Source organism: Urocitellus parryii, chromosome 5 (genome assembly GCF_045843805.1).
Source record: "Urocitellus parryii isolate mUroPar1 chromosome 5, mUroPar1.hap1, whole genome shotgun sequence".
Lineage (NCBI taxonomy): Eukaryota > Metazoa > Chordata > Mammalia > Rodentia > Sciuridae > Urocitellus > Urocitellus parryii.
This window is the reverse complement of record NC_135535.1, coordinates 132,536,718-132,564,714: the sequence shown is the minus strand read 5'-3', so window position 1 is coordinate 132,564,714 and position 27,997 is coordinate 132,536,718. Positions and strand designations below refer to the sequence as shown.

General features: G+C 35.5%; 2 pseudogenes; both read right to left on the bottom strand.

The window, feature by feature from the left end:
* LOC144255052 (zeta-sarcoglycan-like) overlaps nt 1–27,997 on the bottom strand; it is a 135,086-nt pseudogene that overhangs the window by 45,582 nt on the left and 61,507 nt on the right.
* Nucleotides 26,677–27,594, bottom strand: LOC144254836 (tubulin beta chain pseudogene; annotated as a pseudogene).

Genomic DNA, 27,997 nt, shown 5'->3' with positions numbered 1-27,997 from the left:
ATTTCTTCAGGAGCTTCTGAGACAAAAACAGAACAAAACAAAAACAGGGCTGGGGCTGTAGCTCAGTGACAGAGCTCTTGCCTCCCAAGTGTGAGACACTGGGTTAGATCCTCAGCACCACATAAAAATAAAGAAATAAAGATATTGTGTCCATCTACAACTAAAAAATTATATTAAAAAAGCAAAAAACAAAACAAAACAAACACTAGCCCCCTCCTGTTGCCTGCATATTTCCATATTCCTAGCTTTTGGAGGAACAATAGCTCTACCGAGTAGAGTAGAAAGGTTGATTCCAAAGCTGACCTCACCACAGTGAGCTAATGTAACAGATGAGAACTAGGAACTAGAAGACCAACTAATAAAGATGAACCAGAAAATATTGATCGTGACCCAAGATCATGGTGTTTAATTTAAAAGACAGCTCTTCAGAAAATCCTTTCTTCTGTTGTCAAACAAGCCTTGGAACTTGTCTGTCTCTCTAATCATTCAATTAGGAAAGAGACCAAAAAAAAAAAAAAGCTTTCAAACACTAGGGAACTGGGTGTATCCAGGGCTGGATTTCTCCATTCTCTCAGGCTGCTAGTTTTAATTGTTACTGTCTGGAAAGAAGAGGTACCACTTTTTCCTCCAACATTTTGCTACTTTCCTCTTCCACTCTTAAGCAAAACAGAAGTCAGAGTCCAACTAGTAGATTTTAATTTAACATGAAGGGATTCTACAGGGCTAAAGTCTTTCACCTCAAAGTCAAGTGACTTGGAGTTGCACTTTGTTAGCTAAGTTAGTAGGCTGCTTGCAATACAAATGAAAGTGCAGATTACAGTTGATTGATTGTGCCTGAAAGCACTAAATTTAAGAGTCTTTTGTATACAAAGGCTTATATCTTGGTTTGTTTGTTTGTTTGTTTACTAGATCTCAACAGATAAATGTGTTAAATAATATCATTGGCCCATTTGTAGGGACTAAAAAACGAGAATAAAGTTTTAGAATACGCATATATAAGGTAAAGCACAAAACTCCTTTATACTCAGTGATGTAGCAAGGGCATGTTAAGGGCAAATAAATATATTTAAATTAATTCAAGCAAATTATTACTGAGTGGGGCAAGTAATGTCAAGGGTAACAAAATTTCAAAAATTGAGATGAATATTCATCATGACTATGGGGTGTGATGGTGGTGGTGGTGTTCAGGTAAGAGCTGGGAATTTTACTTCTGTCCACCTGCAGGGGTATTTGAATGCATTAGGCAAATCCCAGATTCTTTTGAGGTAGGGTAAATGCAAATAGGTTGAATTGCGCCAGGTCTATGAATAATTTTCGTCATAAATAATTTTGCCTTAGATGTATAGATATACTGATTGTCTAAATAAATTCATCTCCTTCTGTCACCCTGAAACAAAAGTCCATTTACCCAATGCCATTGTTCATAAAGTATAAAGACAGAGGGGATGAGGGATCGATCCATTTTAATTGTAATTCCTATGGATATTGCTTAAATAGAAAACTTTCATGTCACAAATTTACAATTCTAGAATAAACCTCATGCAGATCTCTTGTCACATGTAACTTTGAAGTCTTGTCAGCACAGCTACCTAATTTATATGAAGCACCCTGAAGTCAGTGTCTCTTTGTAGTGTTATTTGTCAAATGACTCAAGCACTGCTTTAAAGTGTATGTGAGCCTGCTAATCAATCCCTGTGCCCTTACAGAACATGCTATGCTATGCACAATTTTCTCCTCTATGCATGTGAAATTTTAAATTATATTTGCCTTTGATATCTTTATTTTCCTTTATATTAGAAGTATTGCAGGCAGAAATAAAGCCACTGTATGATTAATATGTGGTATTCTGATAAAAGCAAGTCAGGATTCAGAGGGCATTTGAGTGTGCATGTGTATATTTGTGTCTGTGTTTCTGAGGGCATACAGGTTCTTTGAAATCAGAAATGGGATTGGATTTTGGAAGGACTACTAATACACTCTCATTTAGCATTTATTTAGTAAGTACATGGAACTCTTGTATCATCAGGTTAAATGTCAGGGCTCTTTGTGGAGATGCTCTCACAGTTCTTGGATCTGTCTTTTCTTTTTTTTCTCTCTCTTTCTCTTTCTTTCTTTCTTTCTTTCTTTCTTTCTTTCTTTCTTTCTTTCTTTCCCTCCTCCTCCTCCTCCTTCCCCTTCTTCTTTTGTGCCAGAGGGTTCTTAAAACACTGAGCATCCTAACCTTTTTTATTTTTCATTTGGAGACAAGTTCTCACCAAGTTGCTTAGTGCCTCACCAAGTTGCTGAGGTTGGCTTTGAACCTACGATCCTCTTGTCTCAGCCTCCCAAACTGCTGGGATTATAGGCGTGCACCACTGCACCCAGAAATCCTTGGTGTTTCAATGTGTTATGCTTCCACCCCTTTCAAAACACCCTCCTTGACTCCTGCAAATATGACTCCAAATTATATTATTTTATTATTAGGATCTTCTAAAATAAGCTGGTACAGACCTCTATTGTAAAACTGATTAAGGTGTCTGAGAAACTATAAAACACATGAAAAGGATTATGAAGGATTATAAAAAGGACAGCCTTGTGTGTATGTTTGAGACAGAGAAATAAATGGAAAACTGAATCTAGAGTGAGATACTTATTCATCCATGTATCCAGGTTTACATACATACATCACATTCCATTCTCACTCACATATTCATACACACAAAGCAGGGTCAGAGTGGGGAGAGAGCAAGAGTAAGAAGGAATGGATGACTGTCCTATGATAGAAAAACCTAAGCATGTTCTTGCTGGATTTTGTGCAATTGATGGTACACTGCAGCCAGGCTATCAAGAAAAAGAGGAAAGCAAGTGAATGTCTACCTATCTCAAAGAAAAAAAAATTAAGAGCCCATGAAATGATCTAATGTGTAATTTTGTCAAGACAGCATTTTACTTGGAACCACTATGAGACAAGTCAAAGTCATACAAAAATCAGAGGATTTTAAAATTCCATGAGATCATAAAAGCTATCAAGAATTCTAGAACCTTCCCTCACTTATGAATGCAAAATGCCTAATTGGAATGTCTGAATATGGATGAAAGGAGTTTTATGTAAGTGTATAAAATCCTCAAATCTGTCTCAGGATTGCATAGGCACTACCAAGACTCAAACATTGGTAAATGTTGAAATCATATTTGCCCAACTCCCTGTGGGTGTGTCTCTTCTGGGGCTCCCCACCTACTCACCAACCAGCAACTCCTGTTAGTTTTGACAGTTCTAAAGATGGTGTCCCTTCTGAGTTGTCTGTACCCCATGCCAAAACCAAAATCCTCATACATCTTTGGGTCCCTGTCTCCGAACTCAGGACTCATGAGGAGTAATGTGTGTCCCAAGTAGGTGCCTCTTCTCCTCACCTGCTAGGTCCTAAAATATACAGGGTGATAATACCAGTGGGCAGTCATAGTGACCACCCCAACACCCACCCAGCAGTACAGGGTCCAGTCCTCAGCAGGATATGCTCACAAGAGAAGAAGTTCAAGTGGGACACTAGTGGTGAGAGTATATGGGGTATATGATCCACTTCAGGGGATGCTCAGTGAGGATCTCTGGTCAACAATCCTTGTTGCATTTCATCATTATCTAAAAATACATCTTAATAGCAACACAGCCACATGTTTGGAAAGTTAATCAAATTAATAGAATCTTTGTTAACAACAACAACAAAAAGCTAACACAACCACTGTGATTTACTAAGAATGGTCAAAAGACACACAGGCACACGCAGGTACATGCTCATGTGCAATTTGAACACCACAGTTATCACAAGTTCAATCATTTAGGTGAAATAAAATTAGAGGCCTGAGGAGTTCATTTAAAATATGGAGTAGAGAAGGCAGGATTTAATCCAGAGAGCATGAGAGCAGAGATGTGTTCTTCATTTCTCATGCTAACTATTCCCACATGGTCCCCGGACACAGCTTGACCTAAAAAGTAAGGCAGATACGCCATGTAATCTGATTTAGATTGGGAAACACTAAGCCAAATTGTTTTTTCTTTTTCCGTTTTTTTCTTTTTAATATTTCTATCTCTTTGGGTACTTTTAAAAGATTAAAAATATTGCATCAAAATACTATTTGTGTCATGGTTGCCTATCAAATAATTTCAAGGAGATTGTGTTCAAAATTGTCTTGAGCAAATTATTCTCTACTTCAAGTCTCACTTCTCTATTTTTGTTTGTGCAAATTTAATTGCTGACTATTGTGACCCTAATATTATAATAATGACTTAAATACTTCTAAACAATGTATGTAAAGTACTATTTATTCATTTACATAACATTGAGGCTAATTATTAACCCTAGAGAACAAAAATTTATTCATATTATAACCTTTTCCTCCTCTAAAATTAAAAGGCTGATATCTACTTTTTACATATATTTCTGTTTAAATAATAATATCTCTAAGTGTGATTTTTCCACCTTTGATCACCTTTTGCTCAGCATCTATACCTCATCTTTTCTAATACCACCCACATCCATTTTCCTCCCTCTACCTGACAGTTGCAGCTTTACTTCTTTTTGTATGATTAAAGCTGTTAACAGTAACCTCCTATTCTCCAAACACACGTCTTCTACTTATAGACTATGAAATCACGATGTTTGGTGATCATTTTAGGCATGGGAATCATACATGTTACACAGTAGCTCTTGGGCATTTGCATAGTCTTTGAATAAGTTACATTTGTTCCAAGACCTCCATCTACAGTACCTGTAACTTTCAGCTTTTCAGCCCCAATGGCAATCTCATCTTCATCTGCAGAAAACAGCACCCTGCCATCTTCACTGGCTCTCACTTCAAATCTTTTACACTGAGCTTCCACAGCATCCGCTCCTATAGTCAGAGGAAAGGTTTAAAAATGAAACTGGCATACAGGAAACCATTAACATGTAATTTTGTAGAAAAAGAAAGAGATACATATAGCATTTTGTTTGTTCCTTTGGGATGTATGTTTACATCTGAATTAGTACTTTTAGATTTTTACCCTTTACAAGAGTCTGTCTAATTGGGAGAATAGGTCTAGGTTGATTGGGTATATAGAGGATCTCCTATTGTTTGACATTATCTTAATAAGGTCTGTGAGGTTAGCCACTTAAAGACACCCTATATCCACAAGAAGAGGGAATGTCTGCTTCCTTTTGTCTTGCAGGCTGAAGACTTGCTTTACCCCTGATACCTCCGGGATGCTCCATGAACACTTGGAAACCAAATGACTCTCCTGTTTTCCCTCTACAATGCAGACAGCAATACCCATTTTGTTACATAATAGCATGCTTCTCAGGCATCATTCAATTGTGAATCTTGAGTCATTTTTCATTTTATAGATTTTACTGTTTATTTTTCACATCCTTTAATAGTATTGAATTTGAATCCATTTTATAGTCAATCTTGCAGTCACTTTACTTTTCCTAGTGTATCTTCTAATCAATCATTTTCATCACTTATTGAAATATAGTATAGGATTAAGCATGTATAATTATAAAATGAAATTAGAATTCTATTTCCAAATTATTGGCTAATTTTCCTAATCAGTCTACTCACAAACCACAAAGCCAAGCTCTCATAATTGGGAAATGTGATAATTGAAGAATTAGGAGGGATGGAGCAAGAAGATCTAACTAGGCCTTAAAGATGAACACTGACTGAGGAAGAAGGAATTTGAAATACTGGACATGGCTCAGTAATTGACATTTCCACAACATCAATTTCTTTGTTTTGGCATAACACATATGGCATATGGATCTTTATCTTTAGATAAGTGTATAAAATCCTCAAATATGTCTCAGGATCTGAATTAGTACTTTTATCTTCTCTCCTGCTAAGATTTTTAGCATCTCTCCCTTGTCTGTATCAGAGGACTTCTCTGACATAACCCAGCCCAGTCAGGGACAGTCACATCACACTGTGGGCATACTTATTTTTACTCATCTTTATATACTATCCTGACTTATGATACACACATCTCTAAGAATGTGAAACATGAGTCATCTTTGTCTTTCAAAATATCCTAAAACTTAGAATTGTGTCTGATGTCAAGTGGAGATAAGAAATGAATGTTAGGTAATCCCAGCAGCTCAGGAAGCTGAGATAGGAGGATCACAAGTTCAAAGCCAGCCTCAGCAACAGTGAGGTGCTGAGCAACTCAGTGAGACCCTGTCTCTACATTAAAAAATATAAAAATGGACTTGAGATGTGCCTTGGTGGTCAAGTGCTCCTGAGTTCAATCCACAGTATCAAAAAGAAAAAAAGGAAATTAATCTTAGTAGGTGAATAAAGACTAGATTCAAACTTTCCCTTTCTTCAGTCTCCAGCCCAGCTGAGTACTACACCTATTGTAGCCCATGGCAGTAGGAAATTATACCTCCCTACTTCCATAAACAAGAGGAAACTTAATTTGGAATCCTGATAATGAGGGAGATAATTTCTCTGACAATAAATGTACATTTTTTTCTTATATTCTAATATTATTGGAAAATTTTAAAAAGATTCAAATGGGGCTTTGTTAAGTAAGATAGAACTAGTGTCCTCTTGGGATATCAAGTTCTAAAGAATACGAATTATAATGTTAAAATCTTTTTAAATTTTTAAATAAAGACTTTCCTTGTAAATTTTAATAATGATGTTGAGAAAATCATCATAGGCCTTTTGTCATTTGTCATTGCATTTGATTTTCATGTGTGTGTGTGTGTGTGCGCGTGCACACACACACACATACATACACAAACACACACACATATACAAGTGTATTTTTTACACTAATGAGGATTGAACCCAGGAATGCTATACTACTGACTTGCAACACCAGTCCTTTTTTTTTTTTTTTTTTTTTTGGTGACAGGGTCTTGCTAAGCTACTGAGGATGAGGATGGCTTAGAGCTTGAGATCCTTCTGACTCAGCCTCCTGAGTGACTGAGATTACAGGTGTGCACCAATGCACCCACCAAACTTGTATTCATGTAAGTGTTTTCTTCTAATCCTAGCCTAACTTTCCTATATGGGACTTTAGTCTTTGAACCATAGTAACTCAACTGACAGATGTTCAAAAGCTATGCTTGAGGACAATGGATTGATGGATGTGAATTTTTGCAGCCTTTGAAGTCTCTATTTAAATCTTAGACATACACAAAACCTCAAATTTCTGTAAGATACCATAGATACTTTACAAATAAAAATTTAACATTGACACTACATTGCTTCCTTCAAATACACTCAATTGCTGAGCTTAATTGATTCACAAAATATAGTTAACTTTAATGGCATGGAAGTGTATTAGACCACTTAACATACTTGTACACATGTATATTATATGTGTGTGACACATATACACTCACAGAGACAGACATTATATATGTATATACTTATTAGCAGGACTTTTCTTGATGTAATACTTAATGTCTTTAAATAGAAGATAATTTATTAACATAAAATGCTAGATTATGTGTCACATAAACTATTTAAAATAAACTATTAGAAATATAAGTAGAGTAGTATCTGGATATGGCAAAACGAGTTGAGATTTTCATTCATTAAATTTAAATGAGCAAAGGCAAATAAGCAAACTGGAAAACATTTATGCACCCAGAATAGATGAGATGCATCTAAGCCATCAATTAATGCATACAGAATCAGCCAATGGAGAAATGGATATAAAAATTAATACTTTGGACTTCACTTTATTCATTATATAAGCATAATTACAGAAGGCAAAATTGTAAGCAATTAGCAATGCATTGATAGTAAATAAGTATTTTAAATTGGAACATCATTGTGTAATATTGCATTTACAGACAGTGCTTTTCCTTTCTGCAAATGGAAAACACTAAAATATGTACTGGGGGATAGTCAATTGTTGGGAATATTTATGCTCAAAATTAATATATTAAAATTTAAGAAACTGAATTTATTATATTCTAACATGCTCTGGGCTGTCTATTTTTACATTCCTAGTGTCACATATTCTCTGGGCTGTCATTGCAAGATGTTCTCAGGAGCAGTAATGCACAGTACTATCTAAATCAATGATGTTTCTGGTGTAGCAGAAAAAGCAATGTGCTTGGATGACTCTGGGTAAGGAGCTAGGATTCCTTAGCCTGTGGATCATGGGAGATGGGATTATCAAGGCAGTACTGTATTTTCTCAGTCATCTTAAGAATTTAACTTGCTAACTAAAGTACCAAGATTAAATGCTTTCTTAAAAAAATCTCCAAGGAACTTTATATCAATAACTTAAAAATCATATGAAGGGAAGTCAGTGTTAGAATTTGGAAGGAGAATTGGCTGGCAGTTGAGAGAAAAAAAATGCAAGCAAAATAGTTTCCTTAAAAGTATTGAAATATTAGATGCATATCCAAATACCTTTAGTACTTTTAACGTTCTGTACACTTTTTTTTTAAAAAAAGCAAGAAAAACAAGAACAACCACAAAGCTCAATTCTTATTTTCTTGGAGATGTCTTCTTTGTCTTTTTAGAATATAACTTTGGTTGACAAAGAGAAAGTCTCCAACAACTAAATACTGTCTCTGCATTTTTTACATTAAGTTAGTCGAATACTTGAGCTAGAATTTTTTCTTCAATGAATATACCCAAAGAGCTAGAGCAATATGTTTTCTCTAGGTAATATTTAGTACTGGTTCAAAGAAATCAAAGCAAAGATCACAATGATTTTACTTGCTTGTCTTTGGTGTGTCTTCCTCAAGTATCCTAGGATGGGTTCTTTCTTCCATTATCACCCTGCACTCTAATTTTATAGGCATGTCAATATATCCAAGGTCTTAATAGTATTAAGAGATTAGAAATCTTAGAAAAACAAGAGTAAAATTCAAAATTCTCTGTTCAGAAATTCCTGATTTAGAATTACCACGATGGACCCCAAAATAAATAAATAAATAAACAAACAAACAAACAAACAAATAAAATAAACATTTGCCATGAATTTAAATGTAAATATACATTTTACTTATTTATTTTTTTGGTACTAGGGATTGAATTTCAGGGTGCTCAAGCACTGAGCAACATCCCTATTCTTTTTAATTTTTTTTAAATTTTAATTTTTTTATTTTGTGACAGGGTCTCACTACGTTGCTTACAGCTTCACTAAGATTCTGAAGCTGGCTTTGAAACTTTAATTCTCTTGCCTCAGTCTTCTGAGTCACTGGAATTACAGAAGTGAGCCACCAAGCTTGGCTTCTTGGCTTTTATTTTGTTCTATACTGTGTGTGCTATTGAGATTGCACACTGGAAGGTAGTCTTTGCATGTCCTGGGGGCAGGGTCAGAGTAAGGGGAAGCAACACTCAGCCAGGCTGGTGGGTGCTTTACCCGCTGGCACTGGAATTCTGGGCATTTGCCATCCTCAGAGGATCCTCCAGGCATAAGCCAGCCCCCTCCTCCCTGCAGGGACTGACCTCCCTTTTGGAATGGAGAAGTCATTCCTCCTCCAACATCTAAGGCAGCTATATGTTCTCTCAAGTTCAACATATTTTACATTCATCCTCCTACCTCTCTCCCTGCAGTTCCCCATAAACCACAGTGTCTACTAGAATTGATCTTTTACACAGAGATTCCTCAGTAAAATCTGTTGTAGACTGAAGGATTCTACTGTTCTTCACCATTTGTACATGTGGATGTTATCTCTCCCCCACCCATATCACTTCTCCTGCTCTCCATCTTCTTTTAAAATATATTAAAATAATTATACATAGAAAATTATGTAAATATGTTATCGAACATCTAGAAAAAATAGCTATTGTTATAACCTAGGTGAGATACTCAGGGCTACCTTTCCTTAATCATGTGTTCCTCCAGTCTTAGTGGGTTCCAGTGGGGTCAACAGAATCATGACTTAAGTTTGATCACTCCCTTTTTACAACTTTATTATTTATGAATGTATTCTTCAAAATATTGTCTTTGTTGCAAGACAGACACCAAACACATAGTCATATGTAAATATTCTCTATATTGCTGTTTTTTTTCTTTCCCAATATAGAAGATCAGGTCCAGGGCCTCACACATGCTAGGCAATCACTCCATCACTGAGTTGCAAACACAAAGCCTCAGCCTTTGCTTCTTTCAGGGGCTAGTTTTATTCACAGAGTATTAGGTCTGGTCTAATTCTAGCATATGGATATATGACAGTTAGTGATCTACTTTTTCATTGATAATCATTTAGCTTGTTTCTAGGATTTTAGAATCAGTAACATTGATGCTGTAAATATTTTGTACAAGTCTCCTTCTGTACTTGGGCAAGTTTTCTTTCGGGGTGGGCAAAGAGTTTTCTAGGGCTTATACTTAGGTGTGGAACTGCTGCAGAGTATGTACCTGTACTTCAAGTTTACGGAATAATAACATATTGATTTCCAAACTTGTAGTGTGGATTTATGTTCTTAACAAGAGAGTATGAGTATTCCAATAGCTTTGTACCATTACAAACCTTATACTATCAGAGTATAATTTTTACCAAGTTGATGTGCAAAATGTATGCTTATATTGCTGTAATTTACAAATATTCATTAATTATTGTTGGGGTAAATACTAGGTTTTGTTTATTAGAATTTTCTTTTTCTCTAAAATTCCTGCTGTGCCTTTTATCACATTCTACCTAATTTTGAATTTGTTGATAAGTCTTTACATGTAAAAATGATCATACTCCTTTTCAGATAAATTTGTTAGGAATTGCTTAGTCCTATTTGTGGATTCCTTTATATCGTCTTGATTTATAAATTTTTGGTTAACAAAAAATGTTATGGTTTGGATATGAGGTGTCCCCTTAAAGCTCCTCTATTAATTCAAGAATATCTAGAGGTAAAATGATTAGATTATGAGAGCTGTTACCTAATTGGTCCTTCCTAGATTAAATGGTCTAAAATGGGTGGCAACTGGGCTGATGGGGCATGGCTGGAGAGGTGGGTTGCTGGGGCTTGTCAAGGAAGGACTCATCTTCTCTAAAGTCCCTAACCCTTTCTCTCTCTGCTGCCTGGCTGTGAGGAATAGGGAAGCACTCCTCTACCATAACCCCTGCCCAGAGTAATGGAGTCAGCCTACCATGGATGGCGCCTCTGAAACTGTGAACCAAAGCAAACTCTTCCTTCTCTAAGTTGTTTTTGTTGAGTTCTTTTGTTTCCTTGAGAAAAAGCTAACACCTTTTTGTTTTTATGTGATTAAACAGGACCTGAAACATGATAAGAAATCATTTTCCTAGTCACATCCTCAGCCTTTAAAAATCTTCCTTTTTGATGTAGTAACATTCATTCCTAGTATATTTTGTTGATAAAATTCTTGAATACACATCTTCCTTTTTTTCTGAAAGCTTTTCACAATTTGATCTTGCTAATGATATTTTTTATTAAATATTTTCCATTAAATATGTTATTGGATCCTTTAGCTTATGTATCAATACAAAGAAAAGCAACATATAGCAATTGAAAAGGCAGATTCTTTTTTCACATAGGAAATACAAGGAAATCTACAATGAAAGGATCTTCTTTTTTACATAGAAAATACAAGGATGTATATGAAATATTAAAATTAATAATTTTTCTGAACTTGATATTTATTTTTGTAGAAAAATTTAAAATGGCTCACACAGTGTCATTAGTGTTTAAAGATTTTTAGATTCCCTCTCTCTCTATATATATATATACATATATATGTGTGTGTGTGTGTGTGTGTGTGTGTTTAGTTGTTGATTGACCTTTATTTTATTTACTTATATGTGGTGCTGAGAATAGAACCCAGTTCCTCACACATGCTAGGCAAGCATTCTACCGCTGAGATACAACCAGGCACCATCTATATTTCCTTTTAAGCCATAATTTTAAGGTAATATTTTCCTAGAAAATATTAATTTGAAATAATTTCAAATTTCTTGTCATAAAGTATTTTTGTAAAACATATTATGTGGTAGGATGTGCACAGGTTTATGTATATAGTTTGGTAATTTTTGACAAATAAATACACCTGTGTGGCCTGTATATGTTTCCTTGGGTTGCCAGAAGAAACTACCCCAGACAGTGATAACTTTCTGCCAGTACTATATTTCACCACATGATCATCGCCACTACATAATCAGTGCACCCTGATTTTTCAATAAAAAAAATTGGTTTACAGCTTCCCATTGCTTAATTTTTGCATGGTACAATGCTATTCCTCCTCCTGCTTAAAAGATAAACAGAGCACCACTGGCTTATGAATGCACATTTGTCTTCTCATGCACTCTGAGCTGTGAACCTGGGATTATCAGATCACTCACATTGTCACTCTTATCTCCAAAAGCTGACTTGGGCAGTTGGTTTAGCACCCTGTAGTACTAATGGTAAATGCATCTTATATAATTGTGGTCAAATAAGGAAACCAATGATAGCAGAGCAAAATCTTCAGACACAGAAAACTAAATTATCTCAGTCCATACTTCACAATGTTGCAGTAAATTTTCTCAAGTGTAATAGTTTGACCATACTGCATAAATCAATGATCAAGAGCAACTATTGTTTTTTCCCCCAGACCAGAAAAATGTGTGTTAAACTGTCATGAAGAAATGTTGCAAGTTGATTTGGACTATTCTATTTTAATATAAATTCATGAGTATACCACACATGCATCCTAACCTTGCATAAAGACAGTTTAGTAATAAGTGATTTTTAAGTGATAATAGCACAATTTTCTTAATAGGAAAAAAAACTCTCACGTAATGATCACATCTCACTTTTTTGTAAAACTATTTGGCATAATCTGTGAACATTATGTGATGAAATATGGTAGTTTTTTCACAGGCACCGATGGGGCTGAGTCCATCCTCCTCTAGCAATAGTCCAGTTCTGAAAAGGGTATTATCCTCTTTGACCAAAGGAATTAGAAAACGTGGATCAAATACTCTCCTGAGTTTTGCTTTAAGTCATGAAAAACAATCACTGTCTTCAGATGACAGGCACTGAGCATGATACAGACTTGAAGCTTTAAAAGTTAGCTTCACTCTCCTGTGGAAACAGCTTGCCTGAGGATTCAGCTAATTAGTGGAAAGAAAGAGCCAGAAGAGAAGGAGCTGCAGGGAAAGGTGCCCCTGAGGATGTTTTTACACCCAGATCCACCAGACAACCCTGGCCAGATTGAGCCCATGCAATTGCATGAACCAGTAAATTCCCCTTCCCCCTTCTTGACTTGCTCATAAATTTTGATATTTTTTAATTGCAATCATTTTTCTCACTTTTGTCTTTGAAGTTTTATGCATCATTCTTTTTGTCTTTCTCATGTTCATCTTTGTTAAATAAAATTTCTAAAAATCTTCCACTTTCAACAATCATTTCACATCCCTTACCCCCACCAAAATGCATTAGTGTTCAAATACAATTAAGTACAAAATCTAGGATTTACTGAAATTAAGCTGTGGGAAGAGGCACTAAATATCCAGAGACAAATTATTTCATGGCCTTTATATTAGGCAAACTAAGCTTCTATTTTATCTTATTCCTAACCTCAATGGCAAAAATATAGTTACTTTTACTAGAATTTTAATAGTATTTTACAGTTCTTTTAGAGTACTTTGTGTGAGTCCTAAAATAATTAGAACCATAATAATAATGACAAGGATTATAATGCCCATATGATCAAATGACCAGCCATTTCATAAACTTCTATGGTATTTTTTTCTTGGGTCTTGAATTTTGAGAGGATAACATAAAAATACAGCCTCTGATATTGGCTGTCTTATAAAGGATGTGAATTCAGACAACTTTGACCTTTTATCTTGTTTATGGAAACCAACTGAACAACACATATGTAAAATATTCTGTTTTTTTTATATATTAGAAAAACCTAAAATTACAGCATTACAAAACTCTCCTTGGCACAAAGTCAGCTGGTGAGTTAGTATTCTAGTTTTTTTACATTTTATCATCATCCAAGTTGGTCATTACCCTTTCAAAAAAGGCAAAAAATAGAAGCAAAAGTTGGCATTTCTCATGCAGAATAAATACTATCATATCAGAGTATAAGAGTAGAATCAATGAATACTTAACTGTTGAAAGGAGCTAGCTTACAGCCATAGTTTGGTCAGTGCTTTTGAAAAAGTAAAAGAAGAAAAAACTTCCTACTTTCAGTCTGGGTCTGTGGCTTAGTGGTAGAGCACTTGCCTAGCATGTGTAAGACACTGGGTTTGATCCTCAGCACCATGTAAAAATAAATAAAATAAAGGTATCGTGTCCACCTACAACAACAACAAAAAAAAACTTTCTACTTTCTCCTGGTAACATCTTATCCCCTCATTTCTTTTCATATACATTGGTAATGTTTAAAATGACACTGTATAATTTGTGGAAGTTGGATGAGCTGAGGATGGGTGTTTCCAAGCTTCTTCTTGAGAACATCTGATAAAAACATTTTTTCACTGAAGCCTGTTCATTTTATTTTTTTGTTTCATAAGGAGGAAGAACTACTGTCCACTTAATTTTTTCTCTTTCTCATTTATCAGCTTGCCCTAGAATGCTGCTTTATTTTGACACACCCATAAGGGTAGTTTTACATAAGTTCTTCATGTATTTTTTTTCTTTACTAACATGACTTTTCTGATTTTTTATTCCAAATAAGCATTTTAAGAATATCTACTTTGCATTTCAAACACTATCATAAAAAGTTTGCAGTTTGCTAATTTATTTAATGCACATTTACCTAAATAATATGCAATATACTTTTGTAGTTTTTATATTATAATTTGCAAATACATTCAACTAATAGTGCAATTTCATGGTAACCACTGAGTATAAGCTCCTGGCCTAATTTAAAAAAATCATTTTTCTCTATTTTTTTAAACCATTCTACTTTGATAATTTATCACCTAAATGTCATACTGAAATTCATTTTAACAATGCATATATTTACTTTTTCTAATATAAAACAACTTTCAAAGATACCATTACTGATAGAAAATTGTATTCTTGAAAATGTTACCAAAGAGTTGTTATATTTTCTATAAAAATTCTTGAATTATTATGCTACTATTTATACTTTTTAATAAGGATTCTTGAGGTGTGTTTATTAGCATTTAGTTTTTACATCAAAACTTATATGTTACCTTTTGAGAATAGTAAACTGTATTGTCTCTGAAATTCATTTAGTGTGAACATGCTTTTAGTGTTTAATTAAGTGAATTAAATATTAAAAAGAATAAACTTCAAAGTATGCAATTTATGAAATCATAATAAAGTGGGATAATGTTATACAAATCATAATACACTGAGATACTGTTAGGCAAATGCACAGTATTAATGATTTATTATAGTTAATGCATAGTCTTTTGACCATGTTGAATTCTTGGAATTACTTGCTTCGAAGGTATTATTATTATTATTATTATTATTATTATTAATACCAGGGATTGAGCCCAGGGGCACTTAACCACTAAGCCATATCCCCATCCCTTTTTTATTTTGAAACAGGGTCTCCCTAAGTTTCTTAGGGCCTCGCTAAGTTGCTGAGACTGACTTTGAACATGGGATCCTCCTGCCTCAGCCTCCTGAGCTACTGGGATTACAGGTGTGTACCACTGCCTCTGGCTGAAAATATTATTTATGATGTTCAAAGTAGCATCAAATACATTTTGGCTTCTATAAAAATGTTCAGATAGGGCATTTGGATCAAACACTTATATCAGAAAAGATGGTCTGGTCTATGATGCAATAAAACAATCCCCCAGATATGAGTGGCTTAAGGTGACTAGGGTTTGTTTTTGTCCATACTGTTTTACAGCAGGCCAGCAAAGGTATTTTTGTCATTGTGCCATACTCTCATGAGATTGCAGCAACAAGGAAAAGTGATATGGCCAACTGATCACAGATTACACTATGTATATTATAAGAGCTTTTCTTCTTCATGCAACTGATCCTTAAATAAATAAGAAGCTTTAGCTGGTAAAATTCATATATTTAGAAATTAAGAAATTCACTTTAAAATAGGTGATGCACGAAATTTCTAAATGAAGGTCATAATTGGGAAGGGTTTCAAATTGAATAATAATCACCGTATTACTATGAAAAGCTATTCAATCAGTATTTACAGGGACATTTACAACTTCAGATGTCTGTATTAAATTTGAAGGAGGATTAAGAATTAATAGTTAAACATTTAGATTGAGGAGCTAGAAAACATCACCCACAAAAGAGAAAATATATAAATTCTCAAAATGCAGATAAAAAATGAATGTCAGATCAGACATTAATGAAATAAAACACAGCATTATAATATATTAGTTCAGTGGTACCACAAGTAGATGATAAAAGTTAATAAACTGAGAAATTTCTGTTAAAATTGATTAAGAAAAAAGTAAAATGTCACAATTAATAATTAACATTAATGAAAAAGGGATATTACTACAGACACTGTAGATGTTAAAATGGTCCTAATATTTTTTAGCAACTTTACATCAATACATTTGAAAATTTAGTTGACAAGGATAAATGCCTACAAAATATTACTTACCAAATTGACTTAGATAAACTCTATAAACTCCTTTCACATTATATAAATGACACAGATTGTTGGAAGCTGTGTATAAACTATTGATTTTGTTTGAGACACCATAAGGCAAGGGGGCTGCTTTTCTGGGAACTCCTAGGTGAAATTCCCAGGTTGGAGAAAGCCCATATAATACTTTCGCCCTGCCTTAGCTCACAGCCCTAGGTTCAAATGCAGCCACCCCGAGATGGGTTAACCCTAAACACCTTGTTTTCCCCATTCTTATCCTGTTTTCCTGAAGATGCCCACCACACTGAAACCCTTTGATGTATTCCAGTATAAATAAAGGATTCGTGGGTTTTTCTCTTTGTTAGGATCAGATCCGTCAGGTCTATCCAATCCATAAATGCCCCCGCTTTTGAATATATATATCTCGTTTTTTGTCTTTATTTCTTAATATTACTTTTCTATCCTTTATTGATAGCCAGCCCACACTTCTGATGGTTACTCACTCCCTCCTCATGAAGTATGCCAGGAGAAATAGAAGGCTAAAAATCTTTAAGGTACACACACAGTACACACAGGCACACACACACACACACACACACACACATAAATTCTGGGATTCACTACATAGGAAAGAGATAATTTAAACATTATAACTCTTACTCAGAAAGAATAATGGAAATATTCTCCATCTCATCTCCCAATGCCAGAATAATTGTGAAATAAAATCTCAACCGAAGATAGAACATGAAATGAAGATTGTAGGATAATTTCACTATAATAATATATACATGAAATTAAAAAGCCAAAAAATAGCATACCGTGTCTACTTCCAGAATACCGCTAGAGTTAACAAATAGAATCAACAAATGGGACTTACTCAAACTAAAAAGTTTTTTCTCAGCAAAAGAAACAATAAGAGAGATAAATAGGGAGCCTACATCCTGGGAACAAATCTTTACTCCACACACTTCAGATAGAGCCCTAATAACCAGAATATACAAAGAACTCAAAAAATTAGACAATAAGATAACAAATAACCCAATCAATAAATGGGCCAAGGACCTGAACAGACACTTCTCAGAGGAGGACATACAATCAATCAACAAGTACATGAAAAAATGCTCACCATTGCTAGCAGTCAGAGAAATGCAAATCAAAACTACCCTAAGATACCATCTCAATCCAGTAAGACTGGCAGCCATTAGGAAGTCAAACAACAATAAGTGCTGGAGAGGATGCGGGGAAAAGGGCACTCTTGTTCATTGCTGGTGGGACTGCAAATTGGTGCAGCCAATTTGGAAAGCAGTATGGAGATTTCTCGGAAAGCTGGGAATGGAACCACCATTTGACCCAGCTATTCCCCTTCTCGGTCTATTCCCTAAAGCCCTAACAAGAGCATGCTACAGGGACACTGCTACATCGATGTTCATAGCAGCTCAATTCACGATAGCAAGACTGTGGAACCAGCCTAGATGCCCTTCAATAGATGAATGGATAAAAAAAATGTGGCATTTATACACTATGGAGTATTACTCTGCATTAAAAAATGACAAAATTATAGAATTTGGAGGGAAATGGATGGCATTAGAGCAGATTATGCTAAGTGAAGCTAGTCAATCTTTAAAAAACAAATACCAAATGACTCCTTTGATATAAGGGGTGTAAACAAGGACAGGGTAGGGACGAAGAGCTTGAGAAGAATATTTACAGTAAACAGGGATGAGAGGTGGGAGGGAAAGGGAGTGAGAAGGGAAATTGCATGGAAATGGAAGGCGATCCTCAGGGTTATACAAAATGTCATATAAGAGGTAAGGAGGGGTAAGTCAAGAGAATACAAATGGAAGACATGATTTACTGTAGAAGGGGTAGAGAGAGAAAAGGGGAGGGGAGGGAAGGGGAGGGGAGGGGGGATAGTAGACAATAGGACAGACTGCAGAATACATCAGACACTAGAAAGGCAATATGTCAATCAATGGAAGGGTAACTGATGTGATACAGCAATTTGTATACGGGGTAAAAGCGGGAGTTCATAATCCACTTGAATCAAACCGTGTAATATGATGTATTAAGAACTATGTAATGTTATGAACGACCAATAAAAAAAAAGAAATAAAAGCTTACTTTATATACTCTAAAAAATTTAAAAAATTATGTATCTGAATAACCCCCAAATCACAGCAATAGCATGTCTCTGTTTTTTATCCACAGTGGCACAAATCTTATCTGAAAGAAAAAACTTATACTTAAAAAAAATGATTTGCAGTTTATATAAGGTAATGTCAAATCAATAAATATTTGTCAGGTATAGTGAATTTGAAACAATTTATATGCACAACAGCATGACCATTTCCAAACAATTGTGAATCTTTGATTATGCAGGGAGATAAATGTTTTGCTAAAGGTTTTTGCTTCTTTTTTTTCCTGCCTGCTCTCTCAAATGTTTTGTTTTTTTTTTTTTTTGTTCGCATTGTGAACATCTTGTAAGAAAGTGAGTGAAACAAGAAAATTAAAGAACTTTAAGCACTCAGGATTATTAGCAAATGAGATAGTTGAATTTTCAGTAGGGGACTGTAAAATATCCAAATATATTCATATTTTCTTATCACTGGCTCATGATCTCTTTGACTCTACTCATTAAAATAAATACTCAATGAAATAAAGATTTAATGAAAATCATGGTACATTGAGATTCAGAAAATGAAGAAACTGATATTGTAATAATTAGTGGAAATAAAGAATTTTCTTTTATTAAAATTATGGTTCAAAAGACATGATTTTCTCTAGTTTTATAAATACTATATAAACAAACAAAACACTTAATTCTTTGCAATGATTTGATTTCATTAAACTTAAAACTTACCAAATTCTTTATATTTGTTTTGTAAATCAGATAAATGGTTACTTTTTACATAGAACATTTAAGGTCATTTACATGTGAAGAAAAGAAGAAAACCAGTGCAAATGTATTTAATTTCATATAAATTATATAGACTTTTGTTTCTGTTTAATGAAATAGCCCTTTTAAGCTTCAGACAATACTGTCAACCACACGAACCCATGATATTATTCCACTTGTATCATCAGAGTAAAATTTTAGAGTATTTTGAAATTTATCTGATAAATTTTTAGTGTCCACATGGTTTTATTGTTCTTTAGTTTCAATTTAAAATGTAATTCCAAAATCTATAATTAATTTTAAAATAGATTAATTTCAATATGAAGCAATTGGTAAACAATCTTTGGTTATTTCAAATTTATAATTTTGGAAATTGACATGAGTAATGTCAGCAAAAATACAAGGTTACCTGTTATGATTAGGATGTGAGGTGTCCTCCAAAAGCTCACAATTGAGACAATGCAAGAAGTTTCAGAGAAGAAATGATTGGGTTAAGAAAGCCTTAACCCAATCAGTGATGAGTTATCAGATAGGACTAATTAATTGAGTGTTAACTGAAGCCAAGTGGGTTGTGGCTGGAGCAGGTGAAGCAATGGGTGTGACTGGGATATATATTTGTATTTGGTGAGTGAAGACCTCTCTCTCTGCTTCCTGATCATCATGTGAGGTGCTTCCTTCTGCCACACTCTTCTGCCAAGATGTTCAATGTCACATTGAGTTCTGAGAAATGGAGCCAACTGTCTACGGACTAAGACCTCTGAAACTGTGAGCCACCAAATAAACATTTTCTCCCTTGGGATTGTTCTAGTCATGTCTTTTAGTCACAATAGTGAAAAAGCTGGCTAAAACATCACCACAAAATATTTTTTACTCATACATTGTAAATCTACTGTGAGAGTGTGAGAATAAAATTGTCGATGTATAAAAAAAAAAGAATATGAATGTATTATATTTTAAAATTTGAAGTGTATAGTTCAAAAAAAGAAGGATCATCTCATCATAGGCATGAAAGTTGTTGAACAAAATTGAACACCATTTATAAGAAAAACATTTACAATTTTTCCCTCCTTAATTTGATAAAGGGAACTAAATAAACATATTAAATACCTGAAACTTAAAGGCTAAATGTTTAAAGCTTTCCTTGTAACCTCAAGAAGAAAAAAAAAAACACTTATTGTTGACAATTACACTTAGCATTTTTCTAACCAGAGGAATAAAATCAGAGAAAATAGTAAAATAGTTGGATACATTAGTAGAATTGGAAAGAAACAGAAGTAGATTATTCACAGATGACATGATTAAAAATGTAGAAAAACCAAAGGATCCACAAAGAAACACAGAAATAAGGAGTGAATGAATCCAGATTTCTTAAAAAGCCAATGTATAAATATCAACTTTATTTTAGAAAATAAAAGGCAAATAACTTGCACAACAGAACTAGAGATAAAACTGTCATAACTCTCATATAGTGTGAGCTTATTTTAAGAATAACAAAGAATCTATATGTAAATCATTCAAATGATTAAAATTTTAACAAACTACTGAATATTTAAGAATGACCATTGGTTCTTAGATTTTAAATTGAATGTAGGTTTGTACAGGAAAAGGTCTACAGATTTTCTGTGATACTACATCAGTAGAAGATAAATTATTCTTCCTCTCAATTGCACCTTTATAATCCCATATAATATAAAATATTACCTATAATACTCTCTTGGCCTACATGTATATCAATGTGGCATTTAAACCACGTTTCTTCAGTTTTATATTATACAAAGTATTAATTATCAATCAATTAGAATACATTTATTAAACACCCATGATATTTGAGATATTATGTTAAGAACCACGTGTATGGAAATAAAATCTGTGTACTAAGAAGATCATAGCATATTGTAATTACTAAACAAATACACAGTGCTAATAAACTAAAACCTATATAGATTGTTTGATTATATTAATCAATGCTATTTCCTCATGAGAGGTAGCATAATAATCAATCTATAAATTCTCACAACTACAGCTTTTAAAAGAAGCCAACAAGTTTTTAGACTAAAATTCAATATTTTACTAGGAATGGAAAAACTTTGTACACCAAAACCTTAGAAAAAAATTTAAAACAATAATTCAGATCCTCAGGAAATGATTCCAAGTGCATGTAGCAAATTAAGACATATTTATTAAACAAAAACTTATTTTAAAACTCAGTAGAAGCAGAGACTCTGTATCATTTGATCTATGAACCACTTACTTCTTACCCAGTCCTATATAATGGAACTTCCACTTCTTAGGTGCAGCCAAGAACACAGGGTTCCCTCTTTAGCCAGCTTCTGGTGCAGGGCTGTAATATTTTTTATGAAGGAGAGGGAGTCATCATTTGTCCCCCATCCTCCAACTACCTATTGCAAAGGGTAAGTTCTTTCTGAGTGCACCAAGAGGCAGTAGGGTGTGTTGGGGAGAAGGCTTTATTTTCATTGTATTCCCACTGCTAAGATGGAGACTTTACTTTGAACATGGTCATTGAGAATATAGGATGCAAAATGGCCCTCCTCTTGGTCTTTCACAGTATGGAGTCCATCCCAGGGAAGCTAGTCAAGGAGACTAGTGACAACATTCAACTCCCACTTCTGCCAAATGAGAGGTATCATTTGATGGTGTCACCCTTCCTAAGCAAGGAGTCACTCAGAAATTTACTAATTTTCAAGCTTCTATATCCAGAGCTATACCTCCAAGTTTTTGCCCAAGGGAAGAAGCCAGGTGTAAAACAGAGAGCTCTGAAGCTCTTTCAATTAATGTTATTTGCAGTAGAACTGGAGCAAATTCATAAAGAAGGATACTTTGAAAAATGATGAAGTTGTGATGAGAAGTATTTAAGAAGAGACCAAAACTTCATCAAAGACATATGCTAAACCATAGTCCGGCCAGTGGAAAAAGAGACAGCTAAGAGGAGCCTTCTGGGGGTCAGAACACATCTTGAAAAATGAAAGGAAAAACTAGCACTGAAAAGGAGTCAGGGTTTAACTGGATTAGTCCCTGGAATAATTTTTGTGTCAGGGTCTTGTTGGAGACATCAGAAAATCAGTCACCAAGTAATGGGGTTTATTGGCTCCATGTGTTTAGGGAAAGACAAACACAACCTTGAAAAGGCCACTGCCATTCTACCTGACATTTTCAAGCCCAAAGCTATAACCTGTGACAGACAAGTGGGCTGGGGAGGAGAGAAGGGAAGGAAATAGACTTTAATATAATAATTCAGGCTGTCACTCAATCAAATAACAAGCTCTGAGAGTAAAGGAATGGAGAAACGGTAATGAGAGTTTTAAAATAAATACCTGAATCTCCCAATTTCCAATGAAAAATAGAAGACTAAAAAAGATACAGGAAAGTCTGACCCACAGATGAAGAAAAAAAAGCCGGCAATAGAAACTGTTCATAAGGGCTGGATGTCACATTTAACAAAGAAAGACATCAAAGTATTCCTTAGAAATATGTTCCAACAATTAAAGGAAATTATGTTGAAAGAATTAAATAAAGATATGATAAATTATTTCATCAATTGAAAAATATCAATAAAGATACAGAAATTATCAAAGGATCCAGTGAAAATTTTAAAGTTAAAAAATACAATAAATGAGTAAAAAAAATCATCAGGAAGATTTCACAGTAGAATTAAACTGGCAGAAGAAAAAAATAATAACATTGAAGATAACAAAGGTTTTGAAATCTGAAGAATAGAGAGAAAATGAATAAAGAGAAATCAATAAGGCTTCAGAGAAATGTGGGGCAACATTAAAGACATGAACATGTGTAAGGGAAATACTAGGAACAGATGAATGACGGGAAAAGAATACATATTTGAATAAGTAATTCCTGAAACACTCTTAAAATTTATTGAAAAATAATATCCAAGAAGTGTGATGAAATCCAAAAAGACTAAATAAAGAGATAATAAATAGACACATTGTAGTGACAGTGATTAAAGCCAAAAGCAAGGAGACAATCTTGAAAGCAGAAAGTAAAAAAATTCTCACCACTTACTAGAATAGTAGCAGAGCTCTATCAATCACAAATTCTAAACGTCATTAAAAAATGAAGGCAAATAGATATATTCCCATATAAAGAAAGACAGTAATTTTTTTGCCAGCAGATCAACATGATAAGAAATGCTAAAAAGAAGTCCTAGCTAAAAGCAAGCTCTTTTAGAGAGCAGTTCAAACACATAATGGGACAAAGAACCTAAAGGAAAGACAGTAGAAGGAGTGAGACACAACTTTCCTATGTTCACAGATGAATGAATACATGGCCATTGAAACTCCACATCATGTATAATAAGAAGAATGAGGTCCTAAACTATGCTTATGTACTTTCTTCTCTCAAATCATTTAAAAGATATAATAGTATATAAGTAATAGTATAACAACTTATTTTGTGTTTTTAATATATACAAGTGTAATATGTATAAAGATAATAATGGCACAAAAATGAAGGGTAAGTGCAGCAAAATAGGAATGAATATTTCATTATGTATGTTGAAGCTAAACTAATGTAGGTATGAAGTAGAGTTTTATAAACTGAGGTATATTTTGTAATTACTAAACAAAAATATGTATAGACTTCAGTACCCTACGTTAGGCTTCTCAGGTGCCCCACTTTCCTTTGTATGTTTTAGAGCATTTACTAAAGATAGAGTAGATAATTTAAAGAAATCACAGCATTATATGGGAAAATATTTAGCTAATGCAAAATAAAGCAGTACTTTGTTTTAAGGAATAAAATATAATAGAGGAATAAAAAACATGAGACAAATGCCAATAAAATGGCAGATATCAATACAACTATATCAATAACATTACATGTGAGTGAATTAGAGAATCTAACAAAAAGGAAGTTTTGAGTTTGGATTAAAAAAATACAACTATGCCCTCTTACTTTTATCTATCTATTTATTTATTTATTTTAACATCATCTATCTATCTATCTATTTATTTATTATTTTGAGTCTGCAAATTGAAACCATGGGCACTCAACCACCGGGCCACAGCCACAGCTTTTCTATTTTTTAATATTTTAGTAGAGACAGGGTCTTGCATAGGGTCTCACTAAATTGCTGAGGCTGTCTTTGAACTCCCAATCCTCCTGCCTCAGTCTCCTAAGCCACTGCGATTTCAGGCTTATGCCACTGTGCCTGGCCTTCTGTCACACTTTTGATTCAAAAATTCAAATGGGTTGAGAATAACTGTATAGAAAAGTTTGTGTCATGTCAACAACAACCATTTGAAAGCTGTGGTAGCGCTTCTAATTTTGGACAAAACAGTCTTTAAACACAAAATATACATTACCAGAGATAAAGTATCATTTTTTAAGTGATAAAAAATGTCATTTCATTCTAAAGATATGATAATTATAAGCTTCTGTGCACCTAACAGCAGATCACTAATCCATATGCAGCAAAAACGTACAAGAATTATAGGAGAAATAGACAATATATCAACAAAAATGTCTGCACACTTCTGTACTCTATGTAAGGCCCCTCAGTTTGCCCCACTATCCTTTTTTGTCATCATCAAGAAAGTGTATCTTAATTGGTCAGTATACTGGGTGGCACTATGTTTTCCTCTGTAAACTTGAACACAAGATGGATCCTTAAAAGTTCTTGGGTACTGGCCTTGCCCACAACCTAGACCAGAACACCGGGGCACTTCCTCACCCAATGCCAGAAACCCCTTCGCCAACCTGGAGAGGAACACCAAGCTGCGGCTCCCTATCCATTAATGTGTGCCTGCACCCAAACCAGCTCCATCTTGGGACATGGCAGCCACCGCCATAGCCCTTTTCATCTGGTAATCTCCATCGTGGGACAACAGACAGGGCCAGGAGGCAGCTGCCTGTTGGAGCACCGGATGCCACACTGTGCCATCACCACAGGCCACCCAACACCATTGTACAGCCCATCTTTCTATCCCCATCTCTGAAAGCAGTTGCCTCCATTTTGGAACACCTCCACCACCATCTTGAGTTTACTTCAGCTATCACCTCCACCACTTTTAGTTGGGACAGAATTCATCTTGAGCCATGAACTGAAACCTAGAAGTCCAACAGGAAAGTACCTACAGGCTTAATGCTATTGCGGCCACAAACTAGGGACATGGCTGCTTCCATCTAGGAATAAGAACCAGGACGTGGAAGACTGTCACCAGGGTCCCTGTGGGCCTGGTTGCACCAGAGGTATCCCTACGAGGTGTAATAACAGTCACTATCCTGTTGCAGAGGCAGCAGGGAACCTTGCATGGGGTCGCTTCTCTCTCTCTCTCTCTCTTTTTTTTTCCAACTCCCATTTATTTTTGGCTCTTGGGACAATGTCGTCTTTTCAATATGAAAAAAAAGCAGCAAGTTCAACACAAATCAGAAATCTGAAGTGTAAGATAGGACAAAATCAACAGTAGGAAGGAAAAAGTAATAGCAAAAGAAATGAGATTTTTTTTTTTAAAAAAGGGTTTTGTTGCTCCTCCTCTGGAGAGTGACTCACATTTAGGTGGTAGTGCATAGCTTTCCACATATCAGGCATGTTACTCTTTGGAGGGGGGGGGTGGTGAAAAGGTGGGAAGGCAATTCTGGAAGCTTAGGGACCAAGGCTGGCCTTCTCCTTTTTGAAATGCACTGTGAGAGAAGCAAGCAGAAAGAGGAAGGATTCACACCTCCCAGACTGGGGCAGATTCCTCCAGAGGGAGAGCACAACTTGGGACAGCTGAGAGGGAGGCTGCAAATGGAAATGATACTGATAACACCTCTCCTGAACTGAGATGGAGCATGGAAATGCCTAAAAATGACTGTAAAAGCATAAGATTCCCCTTCTTTAAAAAAATGTTCTAAACTGAAAAATCCCATCTCCATCACAAGTGATTTCTACCTGCTGCTACCTTCTACTATGTACTAATTTGCCTTAGGATGGGGGCCACTGAAAGCACCCGGCTAGTTCTAAATGGGATCTGGACAAGAACCCGCTTCTTTGGAGAATCATTTTGGAAACAGAAGATGTTAACTGGACAGATGTGAAAAGTAGGTACCAGAAAGAAATGCAGGGTAATTCAGAATGGAAGAAATTTAAGTTTGCCAGAGTGGCAAGAGGAGGCATTCAAGAAACAATATTTATTGAGCACCTAATATGGGTCAGGCACTGTTCTGCATGCCTCCCAAAAGGAAATAAAAAAAGGATAAAAAAAAGGCGTTGAACACAAATTCTGAAGAAAGGGGCAGCCAAAGGCTGGGGAACTGAGAAGCCCGAGGTGATGGGGGAGCTGCCTTAGGCCTCCTCAACGAAATCCTCTTCCTCTTCTGCGGTGGCATCCTGGTACTCGAAGACAAGGTTGTTCATGTTACTCTCAGTCTCGGTGAACTCCATCTCGTCCATACCCTCACCTGTGTACCAGTGGAGGAAGGCCTTTCGGCAGAACATCTGAGATGGCTTGAAGAGCTCTTGGATGGTTGTGCTGTTGCCAATGAAGGTAACTGCCATCTTGAGGCCACGAGGTGGGATGCCACAAAGTAGCTGCTGGTGGCTGAGATGAGGTGGTTCAGGTCTCCCAGGTTGGTGTGGTCAGCTTGAGGGTATGGAAGCAGATGTCATGAAGGGCATCATGTACTCTACCAACTGATGGATGGAGAGGGTGGCATTATAGGGCTCAACCACCGTATCAGATACTTTGGGTGGGGTACTACACTGAAGATGTTCATAATGCAGTCAGGATACTCTTCCCGGATCTTGCTAATGAGCAGGATGCCAATTCTGGAGCCTGTGCCCCCTCCCAGTGAGTGGGTCAGCTGGAAGCCCTGCAGACAGTCACAGCTCTCTGCCTCCTTCCACACCACATTCAGGACTGAGTCAACCAGCTCAGCCCCTTCTGTATAGTGACCCTTGGCCAGTTGTTACCTGCTCCAGACTGACCAAAAACAAAGTTGTCTGGTCTGAAGATCTGGCCAAAGGACCTGAGAGAACAGAGTCCATAGTCCCAGGTTCTATATCCACCAGGATAGCACGAGGAACATATTTGCCACCTGTGGCTTCATTGTAATACACAGAGATGAGGTCCAGCTGCAGGTCCCTGTCCCCACCGTAGATACCGGTGGGGTCGATATTGTGTTCATCACTGATCACCTCCCAGAACTTGGCACAGAGCTGGTTGCCACACCGACCGGCCTGGATGTGCACGATTTCCCTCATGGCTAGAATTTATTTTAATTTAGTTTTGCTTGCCTCCATGTATGCTCGGGGCAAGGAAATATGTAGCTCGTTTTCTGTGCTGGTCGGGAGCTGAAAGAAGGAACGTGCCCGGGAGGATGGAGCAGCAAGATCCGAACCCAATGGTAGGAAGATTCTGCTTCTCTCTCTCTTTTTTTTCTTTCTCCTGCTAACCAACAATGTTTTTGTTTCCCCTTTCACGTGTGCTATAGTTCAATACCTCTGTATTCTCACAGCCTACCTCATAAACATCACATTCTATCTGCCGTCTGTCCACCACTAGAAACTGTTAACACTTATGCAAATCTACTGGCTGTATGATAGAAGATAATTTTTGTTTATAGTGAAAAAACTGTAAGTTTCTTAATAGAAGCTAATTTATTTA